A 20,434-nucleotide genomic window follows, 5' to 3' on the forward strand; every position below is an offset into this window, starting at 1 on the left:
TCGAGGCTCCACGTGAACCCCCACTTTTTGGGGTGGGAGAAGAGACCACTGGGGTGTCCTCTAAACTGCTGAATTTGAGGGAGATGCACCCTCGGGCAGGTTGCAGGGGCATCTGTTAAGGCAGCTGGGCGGCTTCTTTTTTGAGATGGGGGAGGGTAGCACTCTAGCTGTGGCCCGGCTTCCCCTTCTCCTCTGGCAACCTTGGGGGTGGTGGCCCGAGTTCCGGTCCCCTCCAAGTGGCGGGGCAAGGCAGCGTTTGGGACTAGGTGGGGGTAGGCCCGGGTTTCCTTCGTCTCCAAATGGAGGCCACGGGGAAGGGACAGGGTTCGGAGCAAGTAGGGAGAGGCCCAGGTTCCCCTCACCCACCCTAGGCGTGGGGGGGCAGGGCAGAGCTTGGGGTGAGGGGCTGTGTAGGGTGGCAGGTCCCTCCACCGTGGGGTGAGGGGTGGATGGGGACGCGGGGCCTGCCTAGAGGCCGTGGGGGAGGGGCTGCGTGGGGGCGCGGACTCTCACCCCTTCGCCGGGGGATGGGCAGGCCTAGTGACCTTACTCTCCGAGGGGAGGGGTGGTTTGGGACGCGGCCCCCCCAGGGCGCAGGGGCGGGGCGGTGGCGCGCGTTCCCCTCCTCCCCCCGCGGCCGTGGGGGAGGGGCGGGCTGGGCGGCAGACGCGGCCCCCCTGGCAGTCCTCCCGGCCGGGGTCGGCGCGCAGGCGGCCGCTCCCCCCGGAGGTCACTGCCCGTGCCGGTCCCTCCCGCCGTCCCGCCCTCTCCCGCCGCCGCCGCCGCCGCCGCTCCCGCCCCAGCCCCCCCACTCTCGGCGCTCGGGAGCGAGGAGCCTCCAGCGCCCCCGCCTCGCCGCCGCCGCCGCAGCGCCCTCGGCCGCCATTCGGCACCCGAAACTTTCCAGCGCCCGCGCCTCTCGGGGACTCGGCGGCGGCGGGGCGGGGGCGGCCGGGGGGCGGCGCGCGCTGCTCCGTGGCGCCGGGCCCTCCTCGGCCGCGGCACGGCCCGGGCTCGGCGACGGCCGGCCGGAGGGAGGCTCGGAGCGCGGCCGGGCGCGGCGGCGCCGCCACAAGTTGCGCGCCCGCGGCGAGGTGAGTGCGCGGGGCTCGGCCGGCCGGGCCGGGCCGGGCCGGGGTGGATGAGTCGGGGGGCGCAAACTTGTCGGGCGGGGGGAGCCGGCGATTCCCTTCCCCCCCCCGGGGGTCTGGACGGCGGCTCGGGGCGCCCGCACGCTCCGCCCGCCGCCGGGGCTCTGGAGGAGTAGGTCTCCAACTGTCCCTGGGGCTCGGGCTGGGGTGCGGCGCGCTCCCTGCAGGCTGAACAATACCCCGAGGTGGCCGCTCCCCAAAGTGCCGGCGCGTCGGTGGCGGGCAGAGGCTGGGAGGGGGGCTCCTTTGTTTTGGGGAGGGGGAGGCGGCCAGTAAGTTTGGGGAAGCGCCGGGTCTCGCCCCCGGTGCCCCTTTGTCTGCCGATCTCGGGGCTGGCGGGGCGAATCTGCGTCGCCGCGGGATCCCCCGTGGGGGAGGGGAGCCCCATTCATCCCCGCGCGCCGGCCGGCCCGCCCCGGACCGGGTGCAGGCGCGGCAGCGCGCAGAGGAGTGAGTGGCTGGCGAGGCGGCGCGGGGCCCGCGGCTGATCAGTTTCCGAGGCGCTGAAACTGTCAAGGAAGTCGGGAGCACCGCCGGCCCAAGCGAGGGGACCGGGCCTGGGGCAACATCGGTGGGGAAGAGGGCACCCGTGATCAGGCGGGGTCTGCAGAGCGCTGCGTGGGGAGGGTGCAGACCTGTTGCTCCCGGGCTCGGGGAAGGGGGTGCCCCCAGATCCGCGTCCCGGGCCCTGCTCCCCAGGGGACCTTGCCCACTGGGGAGCTGGTGCTCCGAACGGGGTGGGGGATGCGCCTCCGGGTGTCGTTGGTCGCTGGGTATGTGACAATTTGGGGTCGCTAGAGGCCCGCCAGCGCTGGGATAGGGCCTGGACTTCGCGTGCGTCGCCCGTGCGCCGTCAGGCCCCGGCCCAGGCTCGCTCGTTGCACCGCCGGCCTCGAGTTCTCCAAGCCAACAGCATTGGAAATTCCACGAAGTTAGAATCGGAGGTGTTTTTCTTTTCTTAGTCGGTGATATTGTGGAGCAAAACCCAAAAAGAAACAAAAACCCATCCCCTATTGCATCTGCAGCTGTTTCTACTTTGCATTGTCACATGTGGCTTGACCTGACTTATGGATGTTTTTCTCTCCTGCCGCGCCGCCCGAGTCCCTGGTTTAACCTGGAAGGGGAGGGGCAGGACTCAAGACAGGGAGGGGGAGGGGGAGGGGAAGGGGAGCGCCCTTCTTAGGTCCCAAGCTGTGGCTTCGGGGTAGCAAATGGTTCTTGACGATTTTATGAAAACTTTACAACTAGTCATTCCTAGAATAGACGCGATTAGAAAAAAAGAGAAAAAACTCAACAGTGTTGAGAGTATGGAACAATTAAGACATTACGATGATGGTTTTATTCTAAAGGATGTTAATGTTGCAAATGTGCTGCAGAATTTCGTGGAAAACCACCCAGCTGGGTAGCTAATCCAGAGATAAAAGTTGAAGTTCGTCACTTCACCCACTTATTAAAATGACCCCTTGAAGGGATTCCAGCCCTTAAGTGAACGCACACCACCTGTCAGACGAAAATGGAGATTTTTCGTGTTTTATTTGCTGGTGTGCATTTTGCCCCTTTAGTGGGCTCAGAGATTTCCTCTTTGCCAGTAGTTTTGAAGAAGACGTGGTTTGCAAAGAATAATGATCATTTTATTATGGACATACCTAAAAGTGGATGTTTCAGAATCTGGGGTCTTCTCGTCAGGTACATGAGCAATATCAGTAGCTGATCAAGTACAGCAGTGTCTTTGGAGGTTCCCCCTCTTTCATAGTGATGGGTATTCATTCAGAAATGTACCCAGCTGCTGCTAGATGCCATGTACTCTGCTAGGCCCTGAGGACACCAGGAGCAGGGCAGGCCCCAGTTAGGGGACAAAGGGGTGTAGGGGGGAGGCCCCTCACCAACAGCAGGGCATGTGTCACTAGATCCCCTGGGGTTGGCTGTTGTGCTTCTATCCAGGCCTTGGTCAGCCCAAGAATTAGCAGCACCCTCATTTAAATTGCACATGATCCCTAAATCAATCAAATGTTAACCGTCCTCAAAGTTGGGGTGTTTTAATGGACTGGGTAGAGAGAGTGCATGGTGTCATGGTTGGTTTTGAATCTCACCTTCGTCTGTCTGAGGCTCAGTTTTCAAATCTTTGTGATGGCTTCGTGAGCCTCCCTGGACGGGCTGTTTTGAGGCTTTAAATGGGCTCCGTAGCCTGCAAAGAGGTGACTGGAGCCCCCGAATCTAACGCCGTCACGACAGGTAACGCTTGGCTAGAAAAGCAGCCTTTACCCTCATTTGGCCTGAGCTAGTGAAAGGCCCACCCACCCAGTCTTGCTCTGCCATTGACCTTGAAGGCCTGCACCTCGTCTGAGCCTCGTTTTTCTCTGTGTGTAAAAATAAAAAGGGGAACTGAAATCGTGGTCTTCACTGGCCAGTGCAAGGACGGGAAGAGAGAATGTGTGTGTCAGGTCTTTGAAAACTAAAGCTGCCTGTAAAGTTTAGTCGTTGCTATTGTGCAAATAGAATAATTGACTTAGGTTACTTGTGTGCCACGCGGTGAGGATTTTATAGGCACTTAACGCCCAGTGCATAGTGGTTATTTCCATTCTGCAGACAGGACACTGACGCCTAGAGCTAAGTAACTTGCTAAGAATACGTAGTGGAGGGAGGATTGTCTGAGTCCCCAAGCCCAGCTCCTCGGCTTGGTCTCATTTTGACTTCCTGTCTACCCAGCGTGAACTTTCCTGTTTGGAGACAGAAGCTCTTTACATTCCACACACACCCCCGCACCCTCACACATGAGAACCTACATTGAAATCTGTATCTACATATAGATAGGTACGTATAGATACAACAGATTCGTGAAATGTCGACCACAGTGAAGGGATGGTGTTTTTCTGTAACTTTGTTGCCCAATATGGTAACCAGTAGCCACAGGTGCATATTTAGGTTCAAATTAATAAAATTCAATAAAATTAACAGTTCTTTCATTTGCTTTAGCCATATTCATGTACTCAGTAGCCACATGCAGCTAGTGGCTACTATATCGGACAGCATAGAACTTGCAGAAAGTTCTTTTGGAGGGTGCTACTCTAGTTACTGCAGTGAAATATTAATAAGGAAAACAATGAAGAGAGTTAGTGTACTTTTTGTGGGGGGAGAGGAGAGGCTATAAAAGTTTGAAATAATTCACAGGAAGACCTTAAAAAAAGAGAGACGGACCTATTTCAGCCAGCGATTTACCCAGGAAAGTGATTTTGTTGAATGGGTTCTTAACCTGAAATTGACAACGATGGTTTTAGATTGAGGTTCTTTGGATCAATTTGGAATTAGAAAATCAGAACTCCAAGTCAGAGTTGCTTACTGACTGTTTAACCTTGGGCAAGGCATTTAGTGTCTCTGTGCCTCAGTTTCCCCATCTGAAAAATGGTGTAGCCAGTCCCCAAGCTGCCTGACTAAGTGGATTGTGGTGAACATCCTTTGGGGTGGTGCGGAGCCTGAGGTGTCAACCATCAGTGAAGCCCTGGTGTGGGTGATTGAGAGGTAGGGCTGTGTCTGATACGTTTAAACCCTTGCTTGCTCTGGGTACCTCGGGCTCCCTGCCTCCCCTGAGAGTTAAGTCCTAAGTATCAGAGTTCAATCTGATTTATTTATTTGTGTGTTTGTTTGTTTATTTATTTATTGAGGAAGATCAGCCCTGAGCTAACATCCATGCCAATCCTCTTTTTGCTGAGGAAGACCGGCTCTGAGCTAACATCTATTGCCAGTCCTCCTCCTTTTTTTTTCCCTTTTTCTCCCCAAAGCCGCAGTAGATAGTTGTATGTCACAGTTGCACATCCTTCTAGTTGCTGTATGTGGGACACCGCCACAGCATGGCCGGACAATCGGTGCGTCGGTGCACGCCTGGGATTGGAACCCGGGCCGCCAGTATCGGAGCGCGTGCACTCAACCGCTAAGCCACGGGGCCGGCTCCTCAATCTCTTGAGGTAACAATCTTGCGTATTAAAAGGCTGGTAAGAAATCCTTACAACAAAGTAAGACTTCACAATAGTCAAAGCATTTAAAAAAAAATGGCTGAGTGTCACTGTTTCCTGTACACTGGGTCCCTGAGTCAGGATGTTATTTTTGTTACTTAGTTGATGTGCCCTTTGCACAGTTCTTTGTATTTTTTATAGCAACGGTTAGAGATTGTATTTGTAAATGAGGATGGGGGGGAAAACCCAATTTCGTGTCTGTCAGAGAGGTGACTTCCCAGTTGTCCTCACTCACTCTTGCTTCCTCTTGGCACACTCTGGTGTGACCGGCCAGCCTTTGGCTGATAGGGTGTAACCACCTGGGATGTGCTCGATCCTCTTCCGGAGGCGGGAAAGGGGTCCCTGCGGAGGCAGGCCAGGCCCGGAATTGCCATCGTGTGGAGGTCGTGAGTATCACGAATTCAGATCCTCGCTCCCTTACCTGTTGGGTAGGAGAACCCGTCAACTGAAACCTGGGGCTGTCCCCTTCCCCAGCCTTCCACTGGGGTGACAAGATTGTGGGGCTCTGCACACGTGGCCCAGAGGACAGTCACAATTGCTCTGCCGTGGGAGGCGAGCTGTCCCAGCTGTGGTATCCCCATACCTTGCTTTTAGCCTTTTGGCGGAAAGGATGTACCCCCTTAGAAAAAAAAAGTAGTACACTGCATCCGGTAAGTTGTTACTCTTTCACTACCAAAGACATTTGAAAAATAGTTTCAATCAGGAAGCAAGACTAAAGTCATTTTGTAAACACTTTTTTTTTTTATGATGTTGGAAAGATAAACTTTTTTTTTTCCATAACTATTTTTAGTGTGAAGGAAGTCACTGGCCTCCTGAGCGGAGACTGGATGTGAGTGTTGCCCCTGGGGTCCTGCCCTCCTTGGCCCTTCCCTCCTCTCCATCCTTTCCGTGGGGCTCAGCCAAATGGACTGCGCTGGCCAGATTGGCAGAATGAGACCCAGCAAAACCAAAATAAAAGCTGGATGTGAGAAGGGACTGACAAAGTCAACATGTTTTTTTTTTAAAAAAGGGCAAAGAGAGCCTAGTCTGAGAAAATGAGTTTAAAACCCCAAGGGAAAAATGCAGTCATTAAGGAATTCACTCCCTGGTCCCTTCTTGACCAGGGAGCGGGGAACTTGACGGAAGGTGGTTGTGTTCAGCGAGCTGGCAGCCTCCTGTGAGGCGGATCTGTACGTTATCACCGCTATCAAATATTTATTGAGAATCCGCTGCCTGGTTGAAGATTGCAGAAGTGAACTGGAAGCCATAAAAAAAGTGAATTGGAGCAAATTTAAAGTGGAAACAGGAGAGAATATTTTTATCTTACAAACGAAGTTGGGTACCATTTTCGTTGCTTTGGTTTGTTCTTGGCAGATGGAAACAGTAAGAAGGAGATGGGGCATGATGCTCAGGTTCAAGAGAAAGGGAAGTCTTAAGAGATGAAAGTAGACGAGATGGTCCTTTATCAGAGTCGTCTTTTCAACACTGAACTCTAGAATCTTGTCGTCAATGAGTGGTTCCCAATTGGGGAAATTTTGCTCCCTACTGTCGGGGTGTTAAGCAGTGTCTGGAAACATTTGTGGTTGTCAGAGGTTGGGGGAGGGGGATAGTGGGCCTCGTAGCATCTAAGAGGTTCTTGGTTGCTGGGAAACATCCCATAATGCACAACACAGCCTCCACCACAAAGAATGATCTGTCCCCAAACGCTGACGGTGCCAGGGTGGAGAAACCAACCCTGAATTATACAGTCCTGATTTGGGCAAGATCCATGGGGCAGGTGGATGCCAAGAAAAGATACATACCAAATTCTGTAGTTCTCAAGGCACCCATATGCTTTTTTGGAATGCCCAGGGAAGTAAATTACAATAAGCACCGATTGAGACGACAGGAGTTATGGATGCTCACAGGAGAAGGGGAAGGAGGCGGTGGGAGTGAGTGGACTTGAAGGACATTAGAAACGGGGCGGCCGCCAGTTGCTGAAGCTCCGCCTCACCGCAGGTGGTTTAGAGCCCCAGATGCAGGTACACCTTGAACATGTATTTTTTGACCTCTTCCTTTTGGTTTTATTGATGTCATCGCAGATTTACTAGGTCTTACTTTTGGTCAGCTTCTTGGTCCTTTTGGTATTTATTAGGGAAAAAAACACACCGGTGTCATGTTTATACAAACCCTTTTTGTACCCAGCGGTTAACCTGGAATTTGGGGTTACCGCCCCACCGTGCAGGGCGTTCAGGAACTTTGGAGGGTGGGACCAAGTGAGTGTCTGAAGTCGTCGCTGCTTGCAGGACTCTGGATGCTGCTTCAGGCTCCGTCCCTTCCCACGACTAGACTAGTTGAATTAGCAAACTCTTGAGCAGCTGGGCGCACACCTGCGTTTTCCTGGAGACCCTCCTTCAGATACCAGCAGGAGTCGGGCACCATGAGGGCCGAGTCCGGTCCTGCTGCCTACAGGGGCCTCCTGAGCCAGCCCGAGGCCCCAAGTGCTGGTGAACCCCCGAGGAGCTCCAGGCCCAACCTGGGTGGGGCCTCCTGGGCTCCTGGTGGTCATGGGGCGGGTGACACGGCTCTGAGGTAACCCCGGTTTGGAGCCAGCTCGCCATGCACAGACTGCGTCTTTGGGCAAATCAGTTGCCTTCTCTAGCGTTAGTTTTCTCATTGAGAGAGAGGAAAAATGAAATGTGTTTCTCAGGCTTGTTGTATTGAAGGAGACAGGATTATTATCATGCTTGGAGCCCAGCGTGCTGATATTTTCCTCCACTCGGAAGTTGGGAATTGAATGTGGAAATGTATCTTTATTATGATGGTGTCCAGCAATTGCTTGCTTGCTTTTCATATCTTTTTTTACCCCTTTTACGTTAAATTTCAGGGCTGATTTTATATATTTATATAATTTTCTAAATTATTATATGATAAAATGTTTGGTATATGGTTTTGGTGCACAGTTTTATGAATTCAGCACACGCAGAGATATGTGTAACCCCCATGATAATCAGGATACAGAACAATTCCATCACCCCAAAGATGGTGGTGCTGTCCCTCTATGGTTCCTCCACAGTCCCCGCTCCCCTAGTCGCCATCAGCTCTCCTCTCCAGGTCTTGGTAATCACATTTTCTCATGATGAAATGCCTCATGGTGAATTCCTCCACTTTTCCAGCACCTTCCTTGACACTTCTCTCTGACGACACACGAATGTGATGCTTTTGCACACTTGGGCTTATGTGCTTTCCTCAGAACAGCAGGTTTTGCACTGTAAATATTATCAACAGCAAGGCAAAGCTAAGCTTACCACTTCTGAATATTTGTAAGAAGCCGTAGTGAAAAAATACCAGGTGTCTTGTTGGGGCTGCCAAAATTTGCACTTTTTCTTAAGCATTAATTCTTGATGCCAAGTTAGTTGAGATGGGACAGTTTTTGATGCCCTTTCGGAGAATGTTTCTGAGATCTGCCGGTACAGTCCTACGGAAAGACATTTACTATGTAAAATGTATCAGAAGGTCAAAGTCGTGTCTTTAGTTTCAAAAACAGGACTCACGTTAAGAGGTGTTGCAGTTTTCCCAGTGGTGGAATAATGTGAATATAAAGCAGGCTAAAAATATCAAGTTGTATTTGCATTAGTTTGTTGTAGAAATAAAATGAATTCCTATCTCTGTGCCGCTGTGTGGTTGTTAACCTACATTTTCCTTTGGGTCGTAATTTCACTATTGGTGATCTAATAAGAAATGGCATGTTTTCTAGAAGAATCCTTGACTTGGTGTTTTGGCTACTTGCATCCTGCCTTGGGTGGTCTGCCTGCTTGTGTGGTCATTTAACCTGTGTGTGTCCTCACAGGTAGAGTGAAAGTGTTGACTAGTGGATCTTGAGGCTTCGCCTACCTCTCATATGCGAGGATTTTAATATCTTGAGGCTTCGCCTACCTCTCATATGCGAGGATTTTAATCTGGAAAAGGGACGCTACTTAAATGCTGGGTAGGTCCCCCCCCCCCCCCCCGACTGGTTAAGGATTCTGGTGGTTTTATGCTAACTGAAACTTTGGGTAAACTGACAGTTATTTATGTCCCATGTTTTGACTATTGTTTTACCCACGATTAAAATAAGAAACATTTAACTTAACATTGATTGGTTAGTTGCATATTTTACTTTAAAAAAAAACACAACCCAGCAATTCAGAAGACACTTTGGGCTGTTGGGTGTTTCTGAATAATTCTTATGAATGTTGTAGTTTCCCAATCTCTGGAGACCCTGTAAAATAAGCACAAACAATGCCCACAGCAAAATTCAGTGTTGATTCTTGAAGAGGGTGTCTGCCTTGAATTCCTGTCATTTTTTCCTATCGTGGTGGATGTAGCTGGAATGCATAAAAGAAAACACGAGAGTTTTCTTTGCTTGCTTCCCTTGAGCTTGGAACCTAGAATATGACCCCATATAGCCAGCACTGAGCACTTTCCTTTCTGGAACACTTGCCGCCAACCCCCCAGGGAGAATACAGAGGCAGGAGGAGGTGAGGACCCCTCCTCCCCAGCCTGATCACCTTCCCACTCTCCAGGAAATTGAAAACTGCCTCAAGTCGGCTGAGAACTGGATACCCACCATCATCCATGTTGGAGCAAGGCTAGAGGAGCTTGTTGGAGCAAGCTCTCCATTCTCGGAGAGCTTGATTCATTACTGTTAACGGCTTGCCCATTGTCATTGGGCTTTAGAGTCTGTGAACATCTGGAATTGTTCAATTCTGCAAACGTTTCTGCTTGTTTGGACTTCTCGATAGATGGAAATTTGGGCGAAAAGAACCTTACTGTACATGATACCATTTTATTTCTTAAGTCAGTAGTAAGAAATACTTTAATATGGTAAGACCATAGAAATCGTGATTAAGAACTGGAGAAAAATTCAGGACAACCGAGGAACACTTTCTGATTCTAGTGCGCCGCGGGTAATTCTTAGTTTTAGCCAGGTCAGCTACACTCCTCCACTTTTCCTGGCTATCTTGATATCCATTTGAAGATGAGAAATCAGGAAGTAGAGTGGAGGTGGGTTACCAAAGTCATGGGATGCAGAAATCTGTATCACCAATATGCAAATGTAATTCCCAGCATCTGTAAAGTTCCAAGTGGTCGCAGCATTTTAAGTTGTATTTCAGAGAAGCGGAGAGTTGATGTCCCTACCATTTGGTTCATTTGGGGAATGGATTAAACTTGGGTCCCTGCCTTAGGTTCTTTTTCCAACAGAATCTTATCAGGCATTTTAACCCCATGCAACTTGAATGCCAACTCTGTGTTGGTAAAGACTCAAGTATTCACAGTTATCAACTTGAAAATGGTGATTGCCAGTTCCTGACAGTCTCAGGTTAGTCTGGGAGACACGGTTTGGTTTAACTCCTAATTTGATTACGAAAAAATACATTAGGTTTGTATATCTAAGACATGTGGGTGACTATGCCAGTTTCAACCATTTCCAGGGATCTGTAGCATAATACTTCCGAAAGCCTAGCCAGCAGAAACAATGTACAACGTTGGAGGCACACCCAGCTCAGAAGTTGATGAAAATAAGAATTAATGATCTCAGGTGTCCAGTGCATGACAGAAATTATTGTAGACCAAAAGAGAAGAATGGGAGAGGCCTGTGGAAATTAGAGTTGCCTTATAAATTTGATGAGACTGATAAATTTCATGGGCCTCTGAGTACATTTCCTTTAAACCAATAGTCTCTACATTTTGTTGCAGGGGGAGGGTGACCGAAATGCCTTGTCTTAGGTTTTAATGCCCAAAGTGGTCTCCCAAGTGAATTTCATGTCCTCTGGCAGGTGCACAGTGAGATTTATTGGAATGCAGGAAGAAACTATTAAAATGTCCACTGACTTTTTATCTAATACTTACAAAATGACTATTTTTGTGGTCTATGAAAAATGCATATAGTGTTAGTTGAGTGTTGTGTATAGTTAATAAATAAATTACATGAAGTGGGGGCACATGCTTAAAACTTTTCACTGATACAGATATGCAAAGAAAAAAAATTTAGAGTTCACCCCAGAGGTGGAGAGTGTGGATGATATTGAAGTCCTTGAATGCAAGTGAGACACAGATGTATTCCCCTTTAGCTCTGGCGTCAGATGCCAAGATGTGTGTGTGTGTGTTTCTGTGTGTCTGCGCCTGCAAGTGACTGGGATGTACGAGCTTAAATATTGGACATTTTTCCAGAGGTGCAGTTATTAATGATGTGAATAAGGGAAGAAGGAACATGCAGTAACAGGGTACTGTGCACACTTTGGGTCTTCTGGATTTTGTGTGTTTTAAAAGCTGAAAAAATATTGTGTTTGAGAACCCGAGGACAGTATCTTGGTTGCAGGTGCGTGAGGAGACTTTGGAACAATGTTGTGCTTTTTAAGCATTTCATGACTCTGCAGTGTTTTCATAATCACTTAATGCTGTTTATAAATCAGCTGCTTTCATTGATGTGTTGCCCTCGGGGCTCCTGGGAACCAGGCTTTTTGTTGAAGAGGTTCAAACTTGAAAAGACAGCACCATGAGGTAGTGCAGGAGACGGCTTGTGATAAAAGTCCTTGGCTGCCTTCAGTGTGGCTTTGTTGTTTTTTTTCCAGAGACATATTTCATCCGTCATGGTTGTTATTAAAATTTTTTTGTGTGTGTGTGTTTCACATGAGAGGCTTTTTTGAGAGAAAACTGTCATTTTAGTTGATGCTGTATTAACTGGTGTTACAGAGAGTAAATAAATATAAAAATTATACTAGCCAGACCACACTGTGGCCTGTGGAGGGGAGAAATAGGACTCACCTCCAAACTGAAGGCCTCTGGCTGAGCTCACTTGCTGAGAAAGGCTGAAGGTCTGGTATGCATGAGACTAAATGTCAACCACAAGTAGTTCCAGGGTTTCTGCACCAGCCTTTTTGTTTGTTTGTTTAACTTGAAAAGATTGATCGTTAGCTTTGGTTTTTGTGTCTAATTTTTGGTGTTCGCGTCTATTTTGCTCTTTGTGAACGTTGAATTTGCAGGGGAACTTGTATATAAAGTGAAGGGCAGAGACTGGCATAGTGCATTCGGAAGCCTACGGGTAACAATTCTTGTTCCTTGCTACATTCTGCTGGGATATCTGGTGACACACGTTATTAGTGCTCATCAAGATCTACCTCAACATTCATTTGTCCTTTGGTAAACTGAAATATTTGTCGTCTACTCAGCCCCTCTCCGCCCCCCCCCTCCGGTTGTCTTTCTTTATGGCGATGTTCAGAAGGCACCTGTTGTAAAGAAAGAGAAGCGGGAAGTAGGATGTTGTGCATCTCTGCTATGCACCTTTGTCCCTATTCTTCAGAGATCAATACAGTGAAGCCTCTACAACACATTTAGTTATGAGTGTCTATCGATCCCTGAGTCCTGTCCCCTCAAGAAGAGAGAGAAGTTACACAAAGTATTCTGCTTTTAGCCAGACTCCTTGAGTCTTGTCCAGGTCTTGCCTTCATATTGCAAGCAGGTCAACCAGACACCAGTGAGTCGCTTCAGCTCTGGACCAGAGTCCTCTTCCATCTTGGTTGTGGAGTGACAACACTAATAATTATTCATATAATTGTTTGCCAGTCACACTACTTTATATAAATATTTCAGAGATGTATCTCAGAGACTCGCCCTAATCTGAGACTGTTCTCAGAAGCCCACCCAAAAGTTGGTTCTGTTTCCTAAATGCATACCTTAGATACTCATGAAGTGCAGATGTCCATATATAAGTTCTGGGAATTTGAGGCATAGGTGTAGAAGCAGGAGCGTAGGTGAATAGTAGGTAAAACCACCAGGACATTAAATTAAATCTATGCGTACACTTACCTTGGAGAGAGAATATAAAAACAAACGAGTGTAGAGCGTTTTTGAAGCACCGTTTACATAATTCAGATCAAGGAAGGCAGTTACTTCTCCTTAGGAAGATTGGGTTATTAAAATTAGCTATCTTTATTTTTCCACAGAAATAAAAATCAATTGCAGCTCAAATAATTGTAGGCGAAGCTTTATAATTGGAAATTTGAAGTTAGCAAAATTATATAACCCTGGTTAATTACATTAGTGTACTCAAACTAAATATAGAATGAGATTAGCTCATGGAAATATTTCATTTTTATCTCAGGCAGTACAGCTCGTATCCACCCAGTAGTTAGATAGTTTCTAGTTACACTTTGCAATTTTTCTATCACCCTGGAAGTGGTTTTCAGACAAGTTAGTTGAAACAAGAGACTGTACGTTATCATTATTTCCCAATTCATGTTTACATATAAAATGGCACGCAGAATAAGCTGTCCTTTGTGAATTTTAATGTCCTCAGTGCTCTCGGTATTCTGTGCCCGGCACAGGAGAGGGATAAGCTAGGGCTCCTGCTTTTCTGCATGGTGATTGCCTTTAGGGAAGTCTGGGCCCCATTCATAGTTCGATATCTAAAAGTAAATGTTCAGCCTTCTGTAATTTCCTGTGGTGTTTGCTTTTCCATTGAATGTTCTATATTTGGACAACAAATGTATTTTTCTGCATGGCTTTCCGATGGCTCAGATGTTCATCGGATTGGAATTTCTCTCTGTCCACACCACTGGGTTGGGTGGTTGGTAGTGCTGGGCGTTCTCTAGCTCCTGGATTTGACTTAGACACATTGTAGATTCAGGTCAGGCCCTCATTCCCTCTGCAAGCTGTGTGTTACTTTGTTTTGTTCGGGTCTGCCGGAGATGTTTGCTTTGCCTTTGGGTGCCGTACAGCAACCAGCTTGTGGTGATGTTGAATTTAACGTAGAACTCTGAAGTCCGACTTAAGACCAAGTTGATTTTCTAAAACAACTTTATTGAGGTATAAATTACATACCATAAAAACACCCATTGTAACTGCACAATTCATTGACTTTTAGTAAATCTACCCAGTTGTACTGCCATCATCGTAAGGCAGTTTGTGAACATTGTCGTTCCCCAATAGGATTACTGGCATCCATTTGCCATCAATTGCTGCTCCCACCTCCCAGCCACTGGCAACCACTCATCTCCTTTCTGTCTCTAGAGGTTTCCCTTTCCTCAGAACAAGTGTCTCTGTGCTTGGTTCAGTTAACGGGTGGTGAAAGCGACTTAGTGAACCTTCCCGCCGCCTCCCCAGGAGAGGGAAAGTGGGGAGAGGGGGAGGAAGGCAAGGATAATAGGCGTCATGCCTTAGTTTCCAGTTTCCTCCTCTGTAAAACGATGGAATCGTTGCAGGCGCTCAATGTGGAACCATGTGGGAAGTAATCAGCTGAGAGCCTGGAGGACCTCATCGTGGAGGGGCCTGTTAATAGTGAAGAATCGTGCATAAAGGGCCTCACTGGACAGGTGAGGAGCCTGGGGAAGGAGCTGCCTCTATGGTGATGGGCTCAGTCCATGGAGAACCCAGGCCACAACCCCAGGGCAGTCACCCCTTCATGCTTCCACTCATCTTTCATCTTGAAATTCCCTCCTTGTTTCTTTCGTGGCCTTGAATGTTAGGCTTTGAGGGAAGTTCGATCTTGGCATAGGATGTCCGTTAGCTCAGTGGTCCTCCACCAGGGGATCCACCGGGCACCCTGGTCAATGTCTGGAGACCTTTCTGGTTGTTACAGATGGGGAAGGGGTGCTCTTGGCATCTTGCCGGCCCAGAGTGGGTAGTTTTAAATGAGGTGCTTAAGCTCTTCAATAAAGACTTACTGAAGTTGATGGGCCGGCCCCGTGGCTTAGCGGTTAAGTGCGTGCGCTCTGCTGCTGGCGGCCCGGGTTCGGATCCCGGGCGCCCATCGACGCACCGCTTCTCTGGCCATGCTGAGGCCGCATCCCACAGACAGCAACTAGAAGGATGTGCAGCTATGACAGGCAACTATCTACTGGAGCTTTGGGGAAAAAGAAATAAATAAATAAAATTATAAAAAAAAAAAAAAAAGACTTACTGAAGTTGAAGGACTAAAAATACCATTGGGCTTACAAAAGAAGTACAGGCACCTTTCAGTCTTCATCGATTCCAGGGAAATAGGGATTTTTCTAAAGCAAAGGATAAACAAAATTTTTGGAGCTAACTTGAGAGGGAAAAAGATTACTTTCAACCCCTTTAGAAGTATTCATTTACAAATAAACAGTGAAATTACAATGCAGACAGAGAAATCTGGGGCCATCTCTTGGCTTTGATCTTGGAATCGAATTTTGTCTTTCTCTGTTCCCTGAAGAACAGAAAAAGGAGAGAGAAAGATCCTGACCCCACATACAGACTCTCAAAATTATGACTGTAAATGGGCAAGGGTTGCTTCCTGCAGTCACCTTGTCATGGAAGGTGTTTCTAGACGGGCTGGAGGCGTGGCTTCTGTGAGCCTAACACTTCTGAGCATCTGCTGATGGGCCTCTTCGTTTCTATAGGATTTTCTGTTGCTTCCCTGAAATGTACATGGTATAATAAAAGCCAGCCCGCCTGCCAGCACCCGGGGCTGCATCCTTCGCTTTACCAGCTGCATTTCGTTTCCTTCAGTCGATCTGCCCTTGAGACCCCTGAGAAGTTCAGGCCCCCTGCCTTGGCCTCCCATCCTGCACGCCTGCCTCCCTGTCTCTCGGTGCGCCTCCTGCAAAAGCTGCCCCTCCTCCCTGCAGCTCTTGTTTCTGCTGGGTGGGCCCTCTTCCTCCCCGCTCCCCCTGCAACCTGCCTTGCTTCTGCGCCTTCCAAAGTGCAAGAGCTCTCCTCTGGACAGAACCCTTGTTTTGATTCTTTTTTTTTTGTTTGTTTCTTTTGCCTGTTCTGAGCTCATTCTTTTTCCAAGGTAATACATGATGCTATGCTAATTTCCATGAATTCAAGCCACGTGGAACTCTCTCTTCCTCCTCCTCTCGCAGGATGACCAATATTAACAGTCCACAGTGTGATGTTATAGATTCTGTTTCTAGCGTGTTCAGCTGCCCAGGTACAAGTGTGTAGTCTTGTGTTTTTATCTAAATGGAATCATATTATATTTGTTTTGTTCTGTCTGCTGTCTTTCTTTCTGCAACTTTATTAAGGTGTAATTGAAGTACTGTAAACTAGACATAAAAAAAGTGTGCAGTTTAATCAGTTTTCTTATACATTCGTTATCTTGATTGTGGTGCTGGTTTGACAAACACACACACACATATATATATCTCAGGGTAACAAATATTACCATTGCTCCCAAATTTCCCTGTGCCTTCCTGTAATCTCTCTCTGCCTCCCTCCACCCCTGCCTTCAGGCAACCACTGATGACTCTTTATGACTAGATAGGTTAGTTTCCATTTTCAAGAATTTTGTAGCAATGAAATCACACAGTATGTACTCACAATTTGCCTGGCTTCTTTCACTCAGCGTAATGATTTTGGGCTTTATCCACATGGTGGCCGTGTATGACTAATTCCTTTTAATAGCGGGGTAGGATTCCATCGGATATGGATGGACCACAGTTTATCCATTCACCGGTTGTTGGACATTTGGGTTGTTTCCATTTTTTTGGCTATTATGAATTATGCTGCTATAAATATTTTTGTGGCCGTACCAGTGGTTCTCAAACTTTATCGTGCACCGAAACTCCCTGGAGAGCTTGTTAAAGCGTGGATTGCCAAATCCCATCCCCAGAATTTCTGATTCAGTAAATCTGGTGTGGAGCCCATGACTACATTTCTGACAAGTTCCCTGCTGATGCCAATGCTGCTGGTTTAAGGACCACACGCCCTTTGAGGGCCACTGCCTTAGAGGAAGTCTTTATAAATTATGATGGTTACTCCTTTGTTGTTTGTTCCAAATATTTCTCTTCTAGACCGTTCCTTGTCCTGTAACATCGCTTGTGGTTGTAGTCAGCATGCTTCCCATTTTTGTGTGGTTGAATGTGTCAGTCTTTTTTTTTTGGCTTCCTTATGTGAAAGGGCTAATGCCAAGAAGAACTTGGGGTTGGTGGGTTGGGATCATGATGTTTCCAAAACTGCCAGCCGTGAGACCCCCATCGACAGGGGTCTGCCCACATTCGACGCGTTTAGGACTTAACTTGTGCCCTTTCTCTGCTACTGAGCATGGCTGAGCAGTGCGGCCACCACCCACCCACGTGGGGTGGGCTTGGGCCCAGACCCTGTGCCAGGGGCTCCCCGGTGCTGGGTGTCCCCGAAACCTTAGGGCGAAGCATAGCCACTCACCTGCCTTTCCTCTCACAGGGAGACAAATGTATCCTTTCTCCCTCCCACTCCCTCTCACCTAAAACAGCCAGTCCCAAACCAATAAAAGTATTTTATTTTCAATACGTATTTTATCTTCAATTTACTTTTTCAAGAGTCTAATCTGAGTCAGCTAACTTGGAGCAGCTAGACGTTATCAGTAGAATGTTTACCACCGTAGCCAATATATTTGTTACAGTTCTTTTTGTATTTTGGGGAGAGATAATACTTCTATGTTAGAGAGTAACTAAATTACTGAGAACTGTTCTTTTTGCAAAAGCATCTTTCTGCATTCCATGACAAACCCCAGGTCTTTCCACTCTGCTCCTGAGTCCATTCCGTATACTACCTCGGGCCACATTTTGCTCCTGGCCTCCGCTTGTTGGTTTCAGAATCTTGACTCAGGAGAAACTGTGGAGTAGATTGTTGTGCAAGATTCCAGGCTCCTTAAGTAAACTCATCTCTTTGGGATGGTTCAATTTTTAAAAATCTGCAGTCATTTGTAATCATGGGCTAATACCCTAGTTTTTTCTTCTTCCTCCTTCTCTTCCTCTTCTGTTTTTTTAAAATTACAGCCTTATTGAGATATTCACATACTATGCAACTCACCCATTTAAAGTGTATAATTCAGTAGTTTCCTGGTATTTTTACAAAGATGTGCACCCATCACCGCTGTCTAATTCTGGAACATTTTCATCACCCCAAAAAGAAACCCCATACCTGTTAAGCCATCACTCCCCATCCCTCCCCTTCCCTAGCCTCTGGCAACCACTGATCTACTTTCTGTCTCTATGGATTTACCTATTCTGGACATTTCCTAGACATGGAATCATGCAATCCGTGGCTTTTTCTGCCTACCTTCTTTCACTCGGCATCATGCTTTTGAGGTTCATCCTTGTGGTGTGTGTTGTTCCAGTTTCTTGGTAAACATTCTGTGGAAACTCTCGGTAGTCAAGGAAGGCTTGGAGTCAGAGGTTGGGAATCAAGGTGGAAGAATATTATGGGATGAGTAGACCACAAGCACGGGCTGCTCCTGTCTCAGATTACATTTAAAATGGAAAACGGTTCACAAATGGAATGTTGCTTATTTCCAGGTCAGCTTCCAATCTGGCATGAACTGGGATCTCTTCTTTCTCTTTCTCTTTAGTTCTTCCATCTTTTCCTCTAAAGATCAACATAGAAAACAAATGTTGGTCACTTAAAGCTGACTCTAAGTGACCCTCTTTGCGCTGCAATTTTTTTTTTTTTTTTTTTTTTTGCTGAGGAAGATTTGCCCAGACCTAACACCAGTTGCCAATCTTCCTCTTTTTTTTTTTTTTGAGGAAGATTGGCCCTGCGCTAACATCTATTGCCAATCTTCTTTTTTTTTTTTTCCTTTCTTTTTTCTCCCCAAAGCCCCAGTACATAGCTGTATATCCTACTTGTAGGTCCTTCTATATGGGACGCCGCCTCAGCATGGCTTGATGGGTGGAGTGGTGAGTAGGTCCGTGCCCAGGATCTGAACCAGTGAACCCTGGGCTGCTGAAGCAGAACGAGCAAACTTAACTGCTACGCCCGCCACTGGGCTGGCCCCTCCCTTCCCCGTTTTTTTTTTTGCTTGAGGAAGATTGGCCCTGAGCTAACATCTGTGCCCATCTTCCTCTATTTTGTATGTGGGTCATCACCACATTATGGCCGCTGACGAGTGATGTAGGTCCGCGCCTGGGATCCGAACCTGGGCTGCCAAAGCGGAGTGTGCCGAATTCAACTACTAGGCCATGGAGCTGGCCCCCTGTGCTGCATTTTTTGGGTGGGGTTTAGAAGGTCCTTTCTTGGGGAAAAAACATTGGAAGCTTGAATTTCCCAAGGGGGTTGTGTGAAGTTGCTCTGAGGTTGTGGGGTTCCAACCAGCTAGACTTTGGCTGCTTTCTAGGGCCTCTCCAAAGCCACAACCCTGACTTACACTGTAGCAGAATCATAGAGTTTACTTTTCTGAATTTATAAATCTTCTGTGTGCCTAGGACCATAATTACCATTCTGGGTTGGGTTAGAGAATATGGAGGCTGTTTTTTCTCAAGCCATCCATGGGACACAACTTTCTGGGGTGTCTCTGCCTACAACAGAGGGCTTAATTGGTAAGGCTGAAGGTCATGCATGTTTTCTCAGTTGATCTTATAAGTGACTGTATTAGTCTCCTCTTGCTTCTGTGACAAATGACCACAATCTTACTGGCTATAACAACTCAAATTTATTTTCTTATAGTTTTAGAGGTCAGAAGTCTAGCATGGGTCTCACAGAGCTAAAATAAAGATGTTAACAGGGTTGTGTTCCATCTGGAGGCTCTTGGGGAAAATCCATTTCCTTGCCTTTTCCAGCTTCTAGAGGCTGCCTGCATTCCTTAGCTTGTGGCCCCTTCCTCTGTCTTCAAAGCCAGCAGTGTAGCATCTCTTGGACCGTTTTTCCATAGTCACATCTTCCTCCGATCACAGCCTGGAAAGATTCTCCACTTTTAAGGGCTCTTGCGATGATGTTGGGCCCACCTGGATAATCCAGGATCATCTCCACATCTCAGGATCCTTGACTTCATCACATGTGCAAAGTCTCTTTTGCCATGTAAGGGAACATTTCAGAGGTCCTGGGATTAGGGCATGGGCCTCTCTGGGGGCCGTTATTCTCTCTGCTCATTGACAGTCTTCAAGGAGAGACTTATTCCTTTGTTTCTGTCTCTTAATTTGTTCCTCCGAAGCCCGCAGGGTTCGTATATTTATTTAATGTTCACTTTTTGTCTCTTGAATGATTCAGAAATCAGGGTGCTATGGAATCATTTGGTTTGTATGCCTGCCTTCTGCTGAGGTACAGGCACTCCCTGAGTCTTGATTTACCTCTAAGCTGAGCCAGGAGTCGTTTTCCATCTTGGAAAGACGTGGGATTGGTGGTACAGCTTGGGGACACACTCGTATGTCTAGGGCCTCTCCAAAGCCACAACCCTGACTTACACTGTAGCAGAATCATAGAGTTTACTTTTCTGAATTTATAAATCTTCTGTGTGCGTAGGACCATAATTACCATTCTGGGTTGGGTTAGAGAATATAGAGGCTCTCTTCTTCCCAAGCCACCCTTGGTTCAGGGGTCTCTTGGGGACTCTGCCAGAAC

General features: G+C 47.6%; 1 protein-coding gene across 11 annotated transcripts in view; it reads left to right on the plus strand.

Moving 5' to 3' along the window:
- LOC101399607 (transducin beta like 1 X-linked) overlaps positions 1-20,434 on the plus strand; it is a 223,322-nt gene that overhangs the window by 804 nt on the left and 202,084 nt on the right. For 8 of the 11 annotated variants that reach the window (XM_087427864.1, XM_087427867.1, XM_087427862.1 and 5 more), the window contains exon 1: positions 741-1,094. The exons of 2 other annotated variants lie outside the window; for them this stretch is intronic. The gene's annotated coding sequence lies outside the window, so the exon portion shown is untranslated. Of the gene's footprint in view, positions 1-740; positions 1,095-20,434 lie in introns of those variants that run through there. One more of the 11 variants, XM_087427869.1, reaches the window with a different exon arrangement.

This window comes from Ceratotherium simum, chromosome Y (assembly GCF_057802395.1).
Source record: "Ceratotherium simum simum isolate JZ-2026a chromosome Y, ASM5780239v1, whole genome shotgun sequence".
Lineage (NCBI taxonomy): Eukaryota > Metazoa > Chordata > Mammalia > Perissodactyla > Rhinocerotidae > Ceratotherium > Ceratotherium simum.